Raw genomic sequence first — 16125 nt, forward strand, 5'->3', positions numbered from 1 at the left:
CCAGCTGTGGCTCCTGTGGGGGCTCCAAGGGGTGCTGTGGCTCGTGTGGGGGCTGCAAGGGGGGCTGTGGCTCCTGTGGCTGCTCCCAGTCCAGCTGCTGCAAACCCTGCTGCTCCCAGTCCAGCTGCTGCAAACCCTGCTGCTCCCAGTCCAGCTGCTGCAAGCCCTGCTGCTCCCAGTCCAGCTGCTGCAAGCCCTGCTGCTCCCAGTCCAGCTGCTGTGTCCCCTGCTGCTCCCAGTCCAGCTGCTGCAAGCCCTGCTGCTGCCAGTCCAGCTGCTGCAAACCCTGCTGCTCCCAGTCCAGCTGCTGTGTCCCCATCTGCTGTCAGTGCAAAATCTGAGATATGAGCACAGGCTCAGAGGGGCTCCTGGCTTCTGACCGCACGTGATGACTCATCCCAGAGCCCAACACACCGTTCTGTGTCCGTCCCCTTCAGGAATGACGCGGACTGAATCTTCAGGACCAGACATCCTGACCCACGTTTCCCTAGGGAGAAGGGGGTCTCCCTCATACTCTGATCCATCCATGGACCAGATTTGACCAAAGAGAAACGTCCTCCTTGCCAACTTGACTTTGCTGTCCGCAGGCTCCTTGGTCACTGAGCCTCAGAAAACCCACCTCTCGCGCACTGACTAGGTCCCAGTCTGTCCCAGCCAGGCCCCCTTCCCCACCTCTTCCTGCTCAGCCCTCCTCCCCACCTTGGCTGGTGCTGATCCCTAGAGCCGGGCTGCCCAGATCCAGCACCCAAACTTCCCCCCTCCCCGGGCATCTCCCCTGACACCAGCTCCTCCTGACGCTGGGTCTGGTAAATCTGACCGTGAACTTTGCTTCCTCATAAACCAATCCTCCAAGATCAGGCCTCATTCTTACAGCTGTGGTGCACCCGGTGGTGGAGACCAGGGCGCACTGGCTCCGTGCCTGGGCACACTTGTATTTAGTGCACAAGCTTCTCAGAGTTTATCCGGAGAAAGGGCTGGATGCTCACAGATTTTGTGGGTAAGGTTGGTTCACACAAAGTTATCTAGAAGAGGATGGATTAGGAACCACCTGAAATTGCAGGTCGGATGCTCCTCTGTGTGATGGGGGGGACGCGGGGCGCATCCGGCGAGAAGGACCCCAGGCAGCCGGGGCAAATGCCTGTGCTTCTTTACAGCCTGGGGATGCGGTTTTCTTACTACGCAACGGAAAAAAAGCCGCGACACGAGACGTTACAGAGCTGTGATCACGGCCGTGTGTGCCACACAGATGGATGATGATAATCTTTAAGAATCTCATGTTTAATATTAAAAATTAATAAACTGTAACAAGTGCACATGGGCGGGACCCACGAGCCTTCCTTGCCGTGAAGCGGCTTACGCAGGGACGAGCTCTGGGAGCTGGGGGCTCTGGGACAGGCCCTTCCACTCAAATCCACAGCAAAGCACGGAACAGACACACAGCGCCCAGGTGCTGTTCTCCGACCCACATGGAGAAACAGCTGCGCCGGGCCGGTGCTGGGAACCACAGCGGACAGCAGGAGCCTGCGGTCCTCGGCAGAGGCCACACCCCGACATTCAGTTTCGGGTGGACCCTGCCCTTCTGAGCCCCTGTTGGGAAAAGTGAGGCTGCTTTTCAAGAGGGCCCTGGAAGCTCCTGTGAGACCCAATCCACTTTCCGCTCAAAGTTAGGAAACCGTTAGCGGGGCTACAGCGGGTCAGGCCTAGCGCCCCGGGGCAGGTGACACAGACATGGCAGAGCCAGTGCCCAGGAAGGCAGGGGGTGTCGGGGAGGCTCGCGCGGGGGACCGGTGTGCTCCCAGCAAGGCTGGACGCCCCTCTGGGCCAGGGCACGAGCTGGCATCACTCACGGGCGACCACCGTCAGCCAAGTCAGTGTGTGAGGACGCGTGGCCGGCAGCGTGGCCTTTCCCGGGGCCGCGAGCCAGCAGCGCGGCTGTCCCCGCGGCCCCACACGGCGCCAGGATGGGAAGGGGGCCGCGTCTCCCCGCTGGCTCCGGGTCCGCCGCCCAGAGGGCCGGGGAATCAACAGGGATTAGGACCCGCACGCGGGGGAGCCCCCGTAAGACATCCGAGAGGGACAAAACTCATTGGTCACCAGGAGAGTCGGCCTCGCAGCCGCACGCGAACCCGAGAGAGCCCTGGAGGCGCCGAGTCAGCGGCCGCAGCAGAGACGCGCGCGGCGGGGCTGAGCCTGCGGGACCCGCGAGAGCGCGGCGGATCCCAGCGCCCCGGCGCCGTCCACCGCGTGTCCACACACCTGCGGGGACCGCAGCTCCGCGGCGGCGCGGGGCAGGGCGCGGACGCGCGTGGACGCGGCGCCCCCTCATCGCAGACCAGCCTGGGAACCGTCCAAGGACCCGCCGCAGGCCGAGCGCGCAAGGAAGCGCCCCTGGAGTCGCAGAAAGCGAGGGCCTTGGGCAGGACGGGAACTGCGGAGGAAGGGGGCGAGCTCGCGGGAGGCCGCCGGCGGCCCGTGCGGTCCGCGGCACCGCTTCCCCCGGCCGCTCCGAAGCTCCGTGTCTCCCTTCGCACCCGGATCTGGGCCTCACGGGTCAGCCTCGGGGCTCCAAGCTCTGCGGGGAGCTGGCGAGGACGCCCCGCGCCTGGAGCCCCTCCCCCGCCGTCCCCTTGCCCTGGACCGCAGCCTGCCACCTGCCTGCCGGGGTCCCGGCTGCTCAGTCCCCTTCAGCGCGTCTCTAGAAACCACAGCGGCTGAGGACGCTTCTGAATCCTGTGCCCGTGACCTCTGGGGACGCCCGTCTCAGCCACACCTGGGGAGATGCGGTCCTACCCAAGGCCCTGCAGACCAGGATAGCCGTAGTCATACTACCTCTGGCAAATAAGTCAACTTCTCGTAACAAAATAAATATGTTTCATTTAAAACAAAGCAAAACAAAACAAAACAAAAAAACCTTTTTTGCCAAATAAAAAAATCCATCTTAATACATATAAGGAATTTCCAGAGACCCCCTACCATCGCCCAATAGCCCAGCTATCTTGAAAAAGAACAAAGTTCAAGGACTCATACTTCTTGATTTTAAAACTTACTATGAAGTACAGTAATCAAAACAGTGTGATGCTGGCTTATAGACCAGGGCCAGAGAACACGCGGCCCAGAAGTCGCCCTCCCCTCATACCGCCCCGGCCCTGGTCTTCAACGGGAGTGCCAAGACCAGTCAGTCACAGCAAATGGTTCTGGGATGACTGGGTGTCCACAGGCGGAGGACAAGAGTGAAGCTGGACCCCCACCCTCATACCATATACAAAAATTAACTCAAAATGGATCAAAGATTTAAATGTAAGAGCTAACACTATAAAATGCAGAGGAAAACATCTATGTAGTCAAAGCACACCACCAAGAGAGTGAAAAGATAACCCACAAAAAGGAAGACAATATTTGCATATCATATATCAGATAAGGGCTTAATATCCAGAATATTTAAAGAACTCCTACAACTGAACAAAAAAAAAAAAAAAAAAACCTAATTAAAAAATAGGTAAAAGATTGAACAGGCATGGTTCCAAAGAAGACACCACTGACCCGTCAATGTCATTAAGTGTTTGAAACCCTTAGCCATCACAGACATACAAATCAAAACCACAGTGAGATGCCACCTACAGCTGCAATGGCAGTGACAATTAAAAAAAAGAATTAGGACAAGCGTTAGGGAGGAGGATTCGGAGCCCTCGTGCACAGCTGGTAGGAAGTAAAACAGGGCTGTCGCTGTGCACACAGCAGGGCAGTTCCTCTGACTGTTACACACAGAATTGCCATCTGACTCAGCAATTCTGCTCCCCAGTGTTTCCCCAAAGGAAGCAAGGGCAGAGCACAGACACTTGACACCCAGAGTCACAGGGGCAGTGTGCGCAGCAGCCAAATGTGGAAACCACCAAAGAGCCCATCGACAGAAAACAGGTAACAAATGTGGTCTGCCCACATGTGGAGTGTTACTCATCCATAAACAAGAACAGGACCCTGAGCCCTGCTGCAACGTGAGTGAGCCGGGAACATGACCCGCCCAGTGCAGTAAGCTGGTCACTAAAGGATGAACGCTGTCCTACTTAGTGCGTATGAAATAGCGAGAATGGGCAAATTCCTGGAGGTACAAAGTAGATTAGAAGCTGTCACGGCTAGGGAGGGGGGAATTGGGGAGTTACTGCTTAATGGGGACAGAGTTTTTCTCCGAAGTGATGAAAGAAATCCAGAAATGGGGGAGAGGTGATGATTCCAGAACATCGTTAACATACATAAAGCCATGGAATTGTAGGGGTAAAATTATTTTAAAATATTACTTCAAAACAACAATAAGTCAACCAGATATCTTATTTAGATATTATGATTCCCCTGGTATTTTGGTGGGGACTGCATTAAAGGTAGATTGCTGTGGGTAGTATAGGCATTTAAACAAGCCCTATTAATATACCAATGGCATTTCTCACAGAGCTGGAACAAGCAATCCTAAAATTTGTATGGAACCAGAAAAGCCCAAAATAGCCAAAGGGATGTTAAAATAGAAAACCAAAGCTGGGGAGTAGTCAAGATGGCAGAGGAGTAGCAGGCTGGAACTACGTCAGGTAGTGGGAGACCGGCTAGAGAGTTGTCAGACCATTGCGAACACCTACAAATCCAAGAGCAGCACCAGAAAATCCACCACTTTCTGAAAGGTAGCACCTGCGGAGAAGCCACTCCAAAGCGATGGGAAGACAGACCGAGGGGGGAGGGGCCGGCTCCCGGCAAGTGGCAGAGCAACGGAGCACAAAATCAGGACTTTTAAAAGTCTGCTCCACGGAGGGACATTGCTCCAGAGGCTAAGCCAGGGTGAAGCCCGCGTGCAGGGTCAGCATGGCCCCAGGTTCCATAGGGTCACAGAAGGATCGGGGGTGTCTGAGTGTCACAGAGCTCGCAGGTATTAGAGCAGGGAAGCCGGCTACAGAGACGGAGCCAAGGAGTGAGCTCTCAGCTCGGGGTTACCTTGAACTATAATCCATGGCACAGGCCACTGCTCTGTGAGCAGAGACCCCACAAGATCCGGCGAGACCCCTGGAAGAGTGCAGGGGTCTGCGGGGTTTGGAAACTCCAGGCGGGTCTGTGTGCCAGAGACAGAGACGCTTGGTCACAGGCTGGGTGAGCTCGGAGCGCGGCCGGAGGCCAGGGAGACGGGAGTGATTGAGCCCTTCTCTCCAAGGGCACACTGAGTAGTGGGGCCCAGGCTCTTGGCTCCCCGGGCTGGGGATTGGGCGGCTGCCATCTTCATTCCTGTCCTCTGGAGCTCTAGGGAACGCGTTCAGGGAACAAAAGCTCCCGAAAGCAAACCCGAGATTACTTAGCCCAACCCCTGGCAAGGGCCGTGCATTTCCGCTGCGGGCAAAGACACTTGAGAATCACTACCACAGGCCCCTCCCCCAGAGGATCAGCAAGAAATCCAGCCATGACCAAGTTCACTGACCAAGGAGAACAGCGGAATTCCAGAGGAGGAGAAACCAAAGCATGGAATTCATGGCTTTCTCCCCATGATTCTTTAGTCTTGCAATTAATTAATTTTTTTATTTTATTTTTTTTCTTCTGCTACATTTTTAAAACTTTTACCATTTTCTCTTTTAACATTTTTTAACTGGTTTATCTTAACAATACCTTTCATTTAAAAAATAATAATAATAATCTTTTTTGAGCCTTCATTCTTATATTTTATCTTTCATTGTATCTAACTTTATTTTTTGTATAAACATAGGGTTTTTTCTTCTAAAAAATTTGGGACACAACTTCTTCTAATAGATCAAAATATACCCTAAATCTAGCTCCAGGCTTGTTCTATCTCCAGCCCCAGAAAATTCTCACCACTTTCTTTTATTCTCCCAACCAACTCCTTATCAACTCCTTTTTTAGAAAGTTTAAAAAAAATTTTTTTTCATCTTTATAGGCATATTCCATCCCTTCATTGTGTTTACCCTTATATATGTTTTTCATTCTTTAAAATTTGGGGAGTAGTTTCTTCTAAGAGACCAAAATACTCCCAAAATTAAGTGGTGACCCTGTTCTAGTCACAAATCTAATATATATATATTTTTTTTCTTTTTTATATTTTTTATTTGTTTTTTTTTTTAATTTTTTTTCTCTGAACTTCTTTTTATCCCCTTTCTCCCCTCCACAATTTGCGGTCTCTTCTGATTTGGTTAAAGCACATTTTCCTGGGGTCTTTGCCACCCTTTTAGTATTTTATTTGCTCCTTCATATATTCTTATCTGGACAAAATGACAAGACAGAAAAACTCACCACAAAAAAAAATAAAAGGCAGTACCAAAGGCTAAGGACCTAATCAATACAGGCATTGCTAATATGTCAGATCTAGAGTTCAGAATGATGATTCTCAAGGTTCTATATGGGCTCGAAAAAGGCATGGAAGATATTAGAGAAATCCTCTCCAGAGAGATAAAAGCCCTTTCTGGAGAAATAAAAGAACTAAAACCTAACCAAGTTGAAATCAAAAAAGCTATTAATGAGGTGCAATCAAAAATGGAGGCTCTTACTGCTAGGATAAATGAGGCAGAAGAAAGGATTAGTGATATAGAAGATAAAAATGACAGAGAATAAAGAAGCTGAGCAAAAGAGAGAAAAACAACTACTGGACCACAAGGGGAGGATTTGAGAGATAAGTGACACCATAAGACAAAACAACATTAGAATAATTGGGATTCCAGAGGAAGAAGAAAGAGAGAGGGGAGCAGAAGGTATATTTGAGAGAATTATTGTAGAGAATTTCCCTAATATGGCAAAGGGAACAAGCATCAAAATCCAGGAGGTGCAGAGAACCCCCCTCAAAATCAATAAGAATAGACACCCGGTCACCTAGTAGTAAAATTTGCAAGTCTTAACAACAAAGAGAAAATCCTGAAAGCAGCCTGGGAAAAGAAGTCTGTAACATACAATGGTAAAAATATTAGATTGGCAGCAGACTTATCCACAGAGACTTGGCAGGCCAGAAAGAACTGGCATGATATATTCAGAGCACTAAATGAGAAAAACATGCAGCCAAGAATACTATATCCAGCTAGGCTATCACTGAAAATAGAAGGAGAGATTTTTTAAAAAAGTTTCCAGAACAAACAAAAACTGAAAGAATTTGCAAACACCAAACCAGCTCTACAGGAAATATTGAAAGGGGTCCTCTAAGCAAAGAGAGACCCTAAAAGTAGTAGATCAGAAAGGAAAGACAGGAGACAATATACAGTAACAGTCCCCTTACAGGCAATACAATGGCACTAAATTCATATCTCTCAATAGTTACCCTGAATGTAAATGGGCTAAATGCCCCCAATCAAAAGACACAGGGTATCAGAATGGATAAAAAAACAAAACCCATTAATATGCTTCCTACAAAAAACTCATTTTAGACCCGAAGACACCTCCAGATTTGAAGTGAGGGGGTGGAAAACTATTTACCATGCTAATGGACAACAGAAGAAAGCAGGAGTGGCAATCCTTATATCAGATCAATTAGATTTTAAGCCAAACACTATAATAAGAGATGAGGAAGGACACTATATCCTACTCAAATGGTCTGTCCAATAAGAAGATCTAACAATTTTAAATATCTATACCCCTAACATGGGAGCAGGCAACTATATAAATCAATTAATAACAAAATCAAAGAAACACATCAACAATAATACAATAATAGTAGGGGACTTTAACACTCCCCTCACTGAAATGGACAGATCATCCAAGCAAAAGATCAACAAGGAAATAAAGGCTTAAATGACACACTGGACCAGATGGCCATCACAGATATATTCAGAACATTCCATCCCAAAGCAACAGAATACACATTCTTCTCTAGTGCACATGGAGCATTCTCCAGAACAGATCACATCCTGGGTCATAAATCAGGTATCAACCAGTATCAAAAGACTGGGATCATTCCCTGCATATTTTCAGGCCACAATGCTCTGAAGCTAGAACTCAATCACAGGAGGAAATTTGGAAAGAGCCCAGATACATGGAGATTAAGCAGCATCCTTCTAAAGAATGAATGGGTCAACCAGGAAATTAAAGAAGAATTTTTAAAAATTTATGGAAACAAATGAAAATGAAAACATAACTGTTCAAAATCTTTGGGACACAGCAAAAGCAGTCCTGCAAGGAATGTATATAGCAATACAAGCCTTTCTCAAGAAACAAGAAAGGTCTCAAATACACAACCTAACCCTACACCTAAAGGAGCTGCAGAAAGAACAACAAAGAAAGCCTAAACCCAGCAGGAGAAGAGAAGAGAAATAATAAAGATCAGAGCAGAAATCAGTGAAATTAAAACCAAAAGAACAGTAGAACAAATAAAACAAAACTAGGAGCTGGTTCTTTGAAAGAATTAATAAGATTGATAAACCCCTGGCCAGACTTACCAAAAAGAAGAGAGAAAGGACCCAAATAAGTAAAATCATGAATGAAAGAGGAGAGATCACAACCAACACCAAAGAAATACAAACAATTGTAAGAACATACTATGAGCAACTCTACGCCAACAAATTTGACAATCTGGAAGAAATGGATGCATTCCTAGAAACATATAAACTACCACAACTGAACCAGGAAGAAATAGGAAACCTGAACAGATCTATAACCTGTAAGGAGATTGAAACAGTCACCAAAAATCTCCAAACAAACAAAAGCCCAGGGCAGACGGCTTCCCAGGGGAATTCTACCAGACATTTAAAGAAGAATTAATTCCTATTCTCCTGAAATGGTTCCAAAATATAGAAATGAAGGAAAACTTCCAAACTAATTTCATGAGGCCAGCATCACCTTGATCCCAAAACCAGACAAGGATCCCATCAGAAAAGAGAATTACAGACCAATATCCTTGATGAACACAGATGCAAAAATTCTCACCAAAATACTAGCCAATAGGATCCAACAGTACATTAAAAGGATTAGTCACCACAGCCAAGTGGGATTTATTCCAGGGATGCAAGGTTGGTTCAACATCTGCAAATCAATCAATGTGATACAACACATCAATAAAAGAAAGGACAAGAACCATATGATACTCTCAATAGACGCTGGAAAAAGTATTTGACAAAGTATAGCATCCCTTCCTGATCAAAACTCTTCACAGTGTAGGGATAAAGGGTACATACCTCAATATCATCAAAGCCATCTATGAAAAACCCACAGTGACTATCATCCTCAATGGGGAAAAACTGAAAGCTTTTCCACTAAGGTCAGAACATGGTAGGGATGTCCACTATCACCACTGCTATTCAACATAGTACTAGAAGTCCTAGCCTCAGCAATCAGACAACAAAAAGAAATTAAAGGCATCCAAATCGGCAAAGAAGAAGTCAAACTATCACTCTTCGCAGATGATATGATAGTATATGTTGAAAACCCAAAAGACTACACTCCAAAACTTCTAGAACTTGTATCTGAATTCAGTTAAGTGTCAGGATATAAAATCAATGCACAGAAATCAGTTGCACTTCTTTACATCAACAGCGAGACAGAAGAAAGAGAAATTAAGGAGTCAATCCCATTTTCAATTGCACCCAAAACCATAAGATACATAGGGATAAAACTGACCAAAGAGGTAAAGCATCTATACTCAGAAAACTATAAAGTACTCATGAAAGAAATTGAGGAAGACCCAAAGAAATGGAAAAATGTTCCATGCTCCTGGATTGGAAGAACAAGTATTGTGAAAATGTCTGTGCTACCTAAAGCAATCTGCACATCTAATGCAATCCCTATCAAAATACCATCAATTTCTTTCAAAGAAAATGAACAAATAATCCTAAAATTTATGTGTAACCAGAAAAGACCCCAAATAGACAGACGAATTTTGAAAAAGAAAACCAAAGTTGGTGGCATCACAATTCCGGACTTCAAGCTCTATTACAAAGCTGTCATCATCAAGACAGCATGGTACTGACACAAAAACAGACACACAGATCAATGGAACAGAATAGAGAGCCCAGGAATGGATCCTCAACTCTATGGTCAACTAATCTTCAACAAAGCAGGAAAGAACGTCCAATGGAAAAAAGACAGTCTCTTCAACAAAAGGTGTTGGGAAAATTGGACAGCCACATGCAGAAGAATGAAACTGGGCCATTTCCTTACACCACACACGAAAGTAGACTCAAAATGGATGAAGGACCTCAATGTGAGAAAGGAATCCATCAAAATCCTTGAGGAGAACACAGGTAGCAACCTCTTCGACCTCAGCCGCAGCAACTTCTTCCTAGAAACATCGCCAAAGGCAAGGAAGCAAGGGGAAAAGTGAGCTATTGGGATTTTATCAAGATCAAAACTTTTGCACAGCAAAGGAAATGGTTAACAAAACCAAAAGACAACTGACAGAATGGGAGAAGATATTTGCAAACAACATATCAGATAAAGGACTAGTATACAAAATCTATAAAGCCTTATCAAACTCAACACCCAAAGAACAAATAATCCAATCAAGAAATGGGCAGAGGACATGAACAGACATTTCTGCAAAGAAGACATCCAGATGGCGAACAGACACATGAAAAAGTGTTCCACATCACTCAGCATCAGGGAAATACAAATCAAAACCACAATGAGATATCACCTCACACCAGTCAGAATGGCTAAAATCAACAAGTCAGGAAATGACAGATGCTGGCGAGGATGCGGAGAAAGGGGAACCCTCCTACACTGTTGGTGGGAATGCAAGCTGGTGCAGCCACTCTGGAAAACAGCATGGAGGTTCCTCAAAATGTTGAAAATAGAGCTACCCTATGACCCAGCAATTGCACTATTAGTATTTACCCTAAAGATACAAACATAGTGATCCAAAGGGTCATGTGCACCCAAATGTTTATAGCAGCAATGTCCACAATAGCCAAACTATGGAAAGAACCTAGATGCCCATCAACAGATGAATGGATAAAGAAGATGTGGTATATATATGTACAATGGAATACTATGCAGCCATCAAAAGAAATGAAATCTTGCCATTTGCAATGACGTGGATGGAACTAGAGGGTATTATGCTTAACGAAATAAGTCAACCAGAGAAAGACAACTATCATATGATCTCCCTAATATGAGGAAGTGGAGATGCAACATTGGGGGTTTGAGGGGTAGGAAAAGAATAAATGAAACAAGATGGGATCAGAAGGGAGACAAGCCATAAGAGACTCTTAATCTCACAAAAAAAACTGACGGTTGCCAGGGGGAGGGATGTAAGGAGAGGGGGATGGGGTTATGGACACTGGGGAGGGTATGTGCTATGGTGTGTGCTGTGAATTGTGTAAACCTGGTGATTTACAGACCTGTACCCCTGGGGCTAATAATACATCATATGTTTATTTTTTTTTAAATCTTCAAAAAAAGAAAAAGAAAACCAAATCTGGTGGCATCACAATTCCGGACTTCAAGCTGTATTACAAAATTGTGATCACCAAGACAGTATGGTACTGGCTCAAGAACAGACACATAGATCAATGGAACAGAACAGAGAGCCCAGGAATGGACCCTCAACTCTATGCTCAACTAATCTTTGACAAAGCAGGGAAAATGTCCAGTGAAAAAAAAGGCAGTATCTTTAACAAATGGTACTGGGAAAATTGGACAGCCACATGCAGAAGAATGAAACTGGACCACTTTCTTAGACCACACACAAAGATGAACTCAAAATGGATGAAAGACCTAAATGTGAGACAGGAATCCATCAAAACCCTAGAGGAGAACTCAGGCAGTAAACTCTTTGATATTGGCTGTAGCAACTTCTTGCTAGACACATATCTGAAGGCAAGAGAAACAAAAGCAAAAATGAACTATTGGAACTTCAAGATAAAAAGCATCTGTACAGGGTCATCTGGGTAGCTCAATGGGTTAAGCCTCTGCCTTCAGCTCAGGTCATGATCCCAGGGTCCTGGGATCAAGCCCCACATCGGGGTCTCTGCTTGGTGGGGAGCCTGCTTGCGCTCTCTCTCTGCCTGCCTCTCTGCTACTTGTGATGTCTCGCTCTCTGTGTGTGTCAAATAAATAAATAAAATCTTTTTTTAAAAAGCTTTTGCACAACAAAGGAAACAGTCAACAAAACCAAAAGCCGTCTACAGAATGGGAGAAGATATTTGCAAATGACTTATCAGATAAAGGATTAGTATCAAAAATCTATAAAGAACTGATACAACTCAACACCCAAAGAACAAATAATCCAGTTAAGAAATGGGCAGAAGACATGAACAGTCATTTCTCCAAAGAAGACATCCACATGGATATAGACACATGAAAAAATGCTCAACGTCACTTGGCCTCAGGAAAGTACAAATCAAACCACAGTGCGTTACCACCTCACACCAGTCAGAAGGCTAAAATTAACCAGGAAAAAAACAAGTGTTGGTGAAGATGCAGAGAAAGGGGAACCCCTTACACTGGGGTGGGAATGTGAACTGGGGTAGCCACTCTGGAAGACAGTAAGGAGGTCACTCAAAAAGGACTGCATGGAGCACTAGGCATTATATGCAAACAATGAATCATGGAACGTGACATTGAAAACTAATGATGGACTGTATGGTGACTAAGAGAATTTTTTTGTAAGTCAAAAATAGAACAACCCTATGGCCCAGCAATTGCACTACTAGGTATTTACATAAAGGATACAAAAATATAGATTCAAAGGGGCAGCTGCACCCCAATGTTTATAGCAGCAATGTCTGCAATAGCAAAACTACGGTAAGAGTGGTAAGAGCCCAGATGTCCATCGACAGACAAATGGGTAAAGAAGATGCAGTATATATACACAATGGAATATTATGCAGCTGTGAAAAGGAATGATCTCTTGTCATTTGCAACGACATGGGTGGAACTAGAGGGTATTCTTTTAAACAAAATAAGTCAGAAAAGACAAATACCATATGATCTCATTCATATGTGGAATATAAGAAACAAAACAGATGAGCATAGGGGAAGGAAAAAAGGAGAGAGAGACAGAGAAGGAAGACGACCATAAGATACTCTTAGAGAACAGACGTAGGGTGGAGGGAGGGAGGTGGGGGATGGGCTGGCTGGGGGTTGAGGATTAAGGAGGGCACCTGTTGTGATGAGGACTGGGTGCTGTGTGTAAGGTGAATCACTGAACTCTATTCCAGAAGCCAGTGCTGCGCTATATGCTAACGAACTAGAATTTAAACAAAAATTTTAAAAGAAAAAGAATTACGATTCTCCTAAGTCATCTCTATAGGAGGTGGTGGTGGGAATTGGGACAGCACCACCGGCACCTGCGAATAAGCCTGGCCTTCGTGTGCGGCCTGCCAGAGAGAAGCACACACACCTAAGAACTGCAGATACTCCAGTCTCTGGAAACTCAAGAAAAACTAAGAATCCTAGAAATTAGTTTCTATTAATAACAGTGAAACGAAATAGGAAGAAGATAAATTTAGAAACATGAAAAAGGATGTCAAAGCCAGTGGGAGGTCAGGGATGGCAGCCCTGGAGAAAAGGCACAAACAGGAAGCAGGAAGTCAGTGTGTGATCAGCCTGATCTCTGGGCAGGTGTATAAAGGGCTCCCGGCCCAGAAGGCCCCACACCTGAGCACTGTCCTCTGCACCTGCTCCTCTGACCTGCTCCACCTTCAACCCACCAGAACCATGGGCTGCTGTGGCTGTTCCGGGGGCTGTGGCTCCAGCTGTGGGGGCTGTGGCTCCGGCTGTGGGGGCTGTGGCTCCAGCTGTGGGGGCTGTGGCTCCAGCTGTGGGGGCTGCTGTGTGCCCGTGTGCTGCTGCAAGCCTGTGTGCTGCTGTGTGCCAGCCTGTTCCTGCTCCAGCTGTGGCTCCTGCGGGGGCTCCAAGGGGGGCTGTGGCTCCTGTGGGGGCTCCAAGGGGGGCTGTGGCTCCTGTGGGGGCTGCAAGGGGGGCTGTGGCTCCTGTGGGGGCTGCAAGGGGGGCTGTGGCTCCTGTGGGGGCTCCAAGGGGGGCTGTGGCTCCTGTGGGGGCTCCAAGGGGGGCTGTGGCTCCTGCGGGGGCTGCAAGGGGGGCTGTGGCTCCTGTGGGGGCTGTGGTTCCTGTGGCTCCTGTAGCTGCTCCCAGTCCAGCTGCTGCAAACCTTGCTGCTGCCCTTCAGGCTGTGGGTCATCCTGCTGCCAGTCCTGCTGCTGTGTCCCCTGCTGCTCCCAGTCCAGCTGTTGTAAACCCTGCTGCTCCCAGTCCAGCTGCTGCAAACCCTGCTGCTCCCAGTCCAGCTGCTGCAAACCCTGCTGCTCCCAGTCCAGCTGCTGCAAGCCCTGCTGCTCCCAGTCCAGCTGCTGTGTCCCCTGCTGCTGCCAGTCCAGCTGTTGCAAACCCTGCTGCTCCCAGTCCAGCTGCTGTGTCCCCATTTGCTGCCAGTGCAAGATCTGAGGCTCTGACCACAGACCCCAGGCACCTGCAATCTCAGTTCCCCTGGCCATGACCAGTGAGACATTCCATATCCCCGGAGCCCAAAACCCTGTCCATCTTCATCTGAAAAGGAGTGGCTGAGACTTTGGGCAGGAGTCCCAGCTCACCAGATGCTGTTCTCTTACCCATCGTGGAATCCCTCCCCACTCCCCTTCCAGAAGGCCCTTCCTCCATGTCCACTTCATTTGTATCTCAGCTCCTTGGGATCTGAACCTCTAAACACCCACCACTCCCCCCAGTGAATTTGGTTAGGAATAGGCTTGCGCTATTACCATCAGAGACCTACATCCCCTTCCCACCACCTGTCCTTTCCACCTGTAACACCTGAGCTGAGGCTGCTGTGGGACTGCTGGGAGGCAGTCTACCGCCAGCTCTGGAGCTGCCTGGGACCCAAACCATCACTCCTCTTCCCTGAGCCTTCCTCCCCAGCCCTGTTCTGTGTCTACCAAGGTCTGCTCCAGACCCTGAAAAGCCCCTAAATAAACACATTGTCAAACCACAAGCCTTGGGCTCCCTGTGATTCCTTTCTTCCTTCTCCTGCAGTTGAAGAAGGTGCCCAAAACACTGGCATGAAAACCAGTGAAGTATATGATGTTACAAGTGTTTAGCTGATAATGCCTATTCAAGATGCACATATTCCCAGAATATGTCCTTGGGTGCAGAGGCTGAGCTCTCGGACCTGGACCACATCCACCGGCAGGTGCTCTGGCCAAGGCACTCCCCCTACCCCACACCCCAGGCATCAGTTTCCTGGTGGCTCACACAGTTCAGCTACCTGTGGTCAACCTCCATCTGGAAGTAGATGGTCCCTTGAGGTGGTGTCAGAAGTCGAGAGCAGAGGTTATGCTGTGGCCCCATACCCACATCATCCACCTCACTTCATCTCAACATACAGGTATTTTATCATCTCACATCATCACAAGAAGGGTTAAAAACTTGACCTCGGAGCTTTGGGGGGGGGGGGACAAGATGGCAGCCGAGTAGGGGTCTCATTTCATCTGGTCCCTTGAATTTAGCTAGATATCTATCAAACCGTTCTGAACACACATGAATTCAACCTGAGATGTAAGATTTATCTGGATCTCCACAAGCAGAAAAATAACTTCAATAGATGAATGGATAAAGAAGATATGGTCCATATATACAATGGAATATTACTCAGCCATCACAAAGGATGAATACCCAACTTTTGCATCACCATGTGGGACTGGAGGGGATTATGCTGAGTGAAATAAGTCAGCAGAGAAAGACAATTATATGGTTTCATTTATTTGTGGAACATAAGGAATAGCACAGAGGACATTAGGAGAAGGATGGAAAAAAATGAAGGGGGAGAATTAGAGGGGGAGATGAACCTTAAGAGACTAGGGACTCTGGGAATCAAACTGAGGGTTTCAAAGGGGAGGGGGACGAGGAGATGTGTTAGCCCAGTGATGGGTATTGAGGAGGGCATGGACTGCATGGAGCACTGGGTGTTATACGCAAACAATGAATCATGGAACACATCAAAAACTAATGACGTACTGTATGGTGACTCATATAACTGAAACTTTGGGGGAAATAGAGGAAGATAAACCGAGGAGGGAGTGAGCTTCCATAAGCTGGCCATTAGAAAGTGATATAACACTGGAGCAAATTTTCAGGACCCTTGGAAATCTGCTCTAGTGAGAGGCACCCCCAAGGGCACAAAGGATGAATAGGGCAGGATTCTAGGTGGATCACTGT

The 16125-nt window shown here is 47.1% G+C and overlaps 1 pseudogene; it reads right to left on the minus strand.

Moving 5' to 3' along the window:
• Nucleotides 1–13487: 13487 nt before the first annotated feature.
• Nucleotides 13488–14425, minus strand: LOC116599992 (annotated as a pseudogene).
• Between the last annotated feature and the right edge of the window lie 1700 nt (nucleotides 14426–16125).

Source organism: Mustela erminea, chromosome 9 (assembly GCF_009829155.1).
Source record: "Mustela erminea isolate mMusErm1 chromosome 9, mMusErm1.Pri, whole genome shotgun sequence".
NCBI classification, from domain to species: Eukaryota; Metazoa; Chordata; class Mammalia; order Carnivora; family Mustelidae; genus Mustela; species Mustela erminea.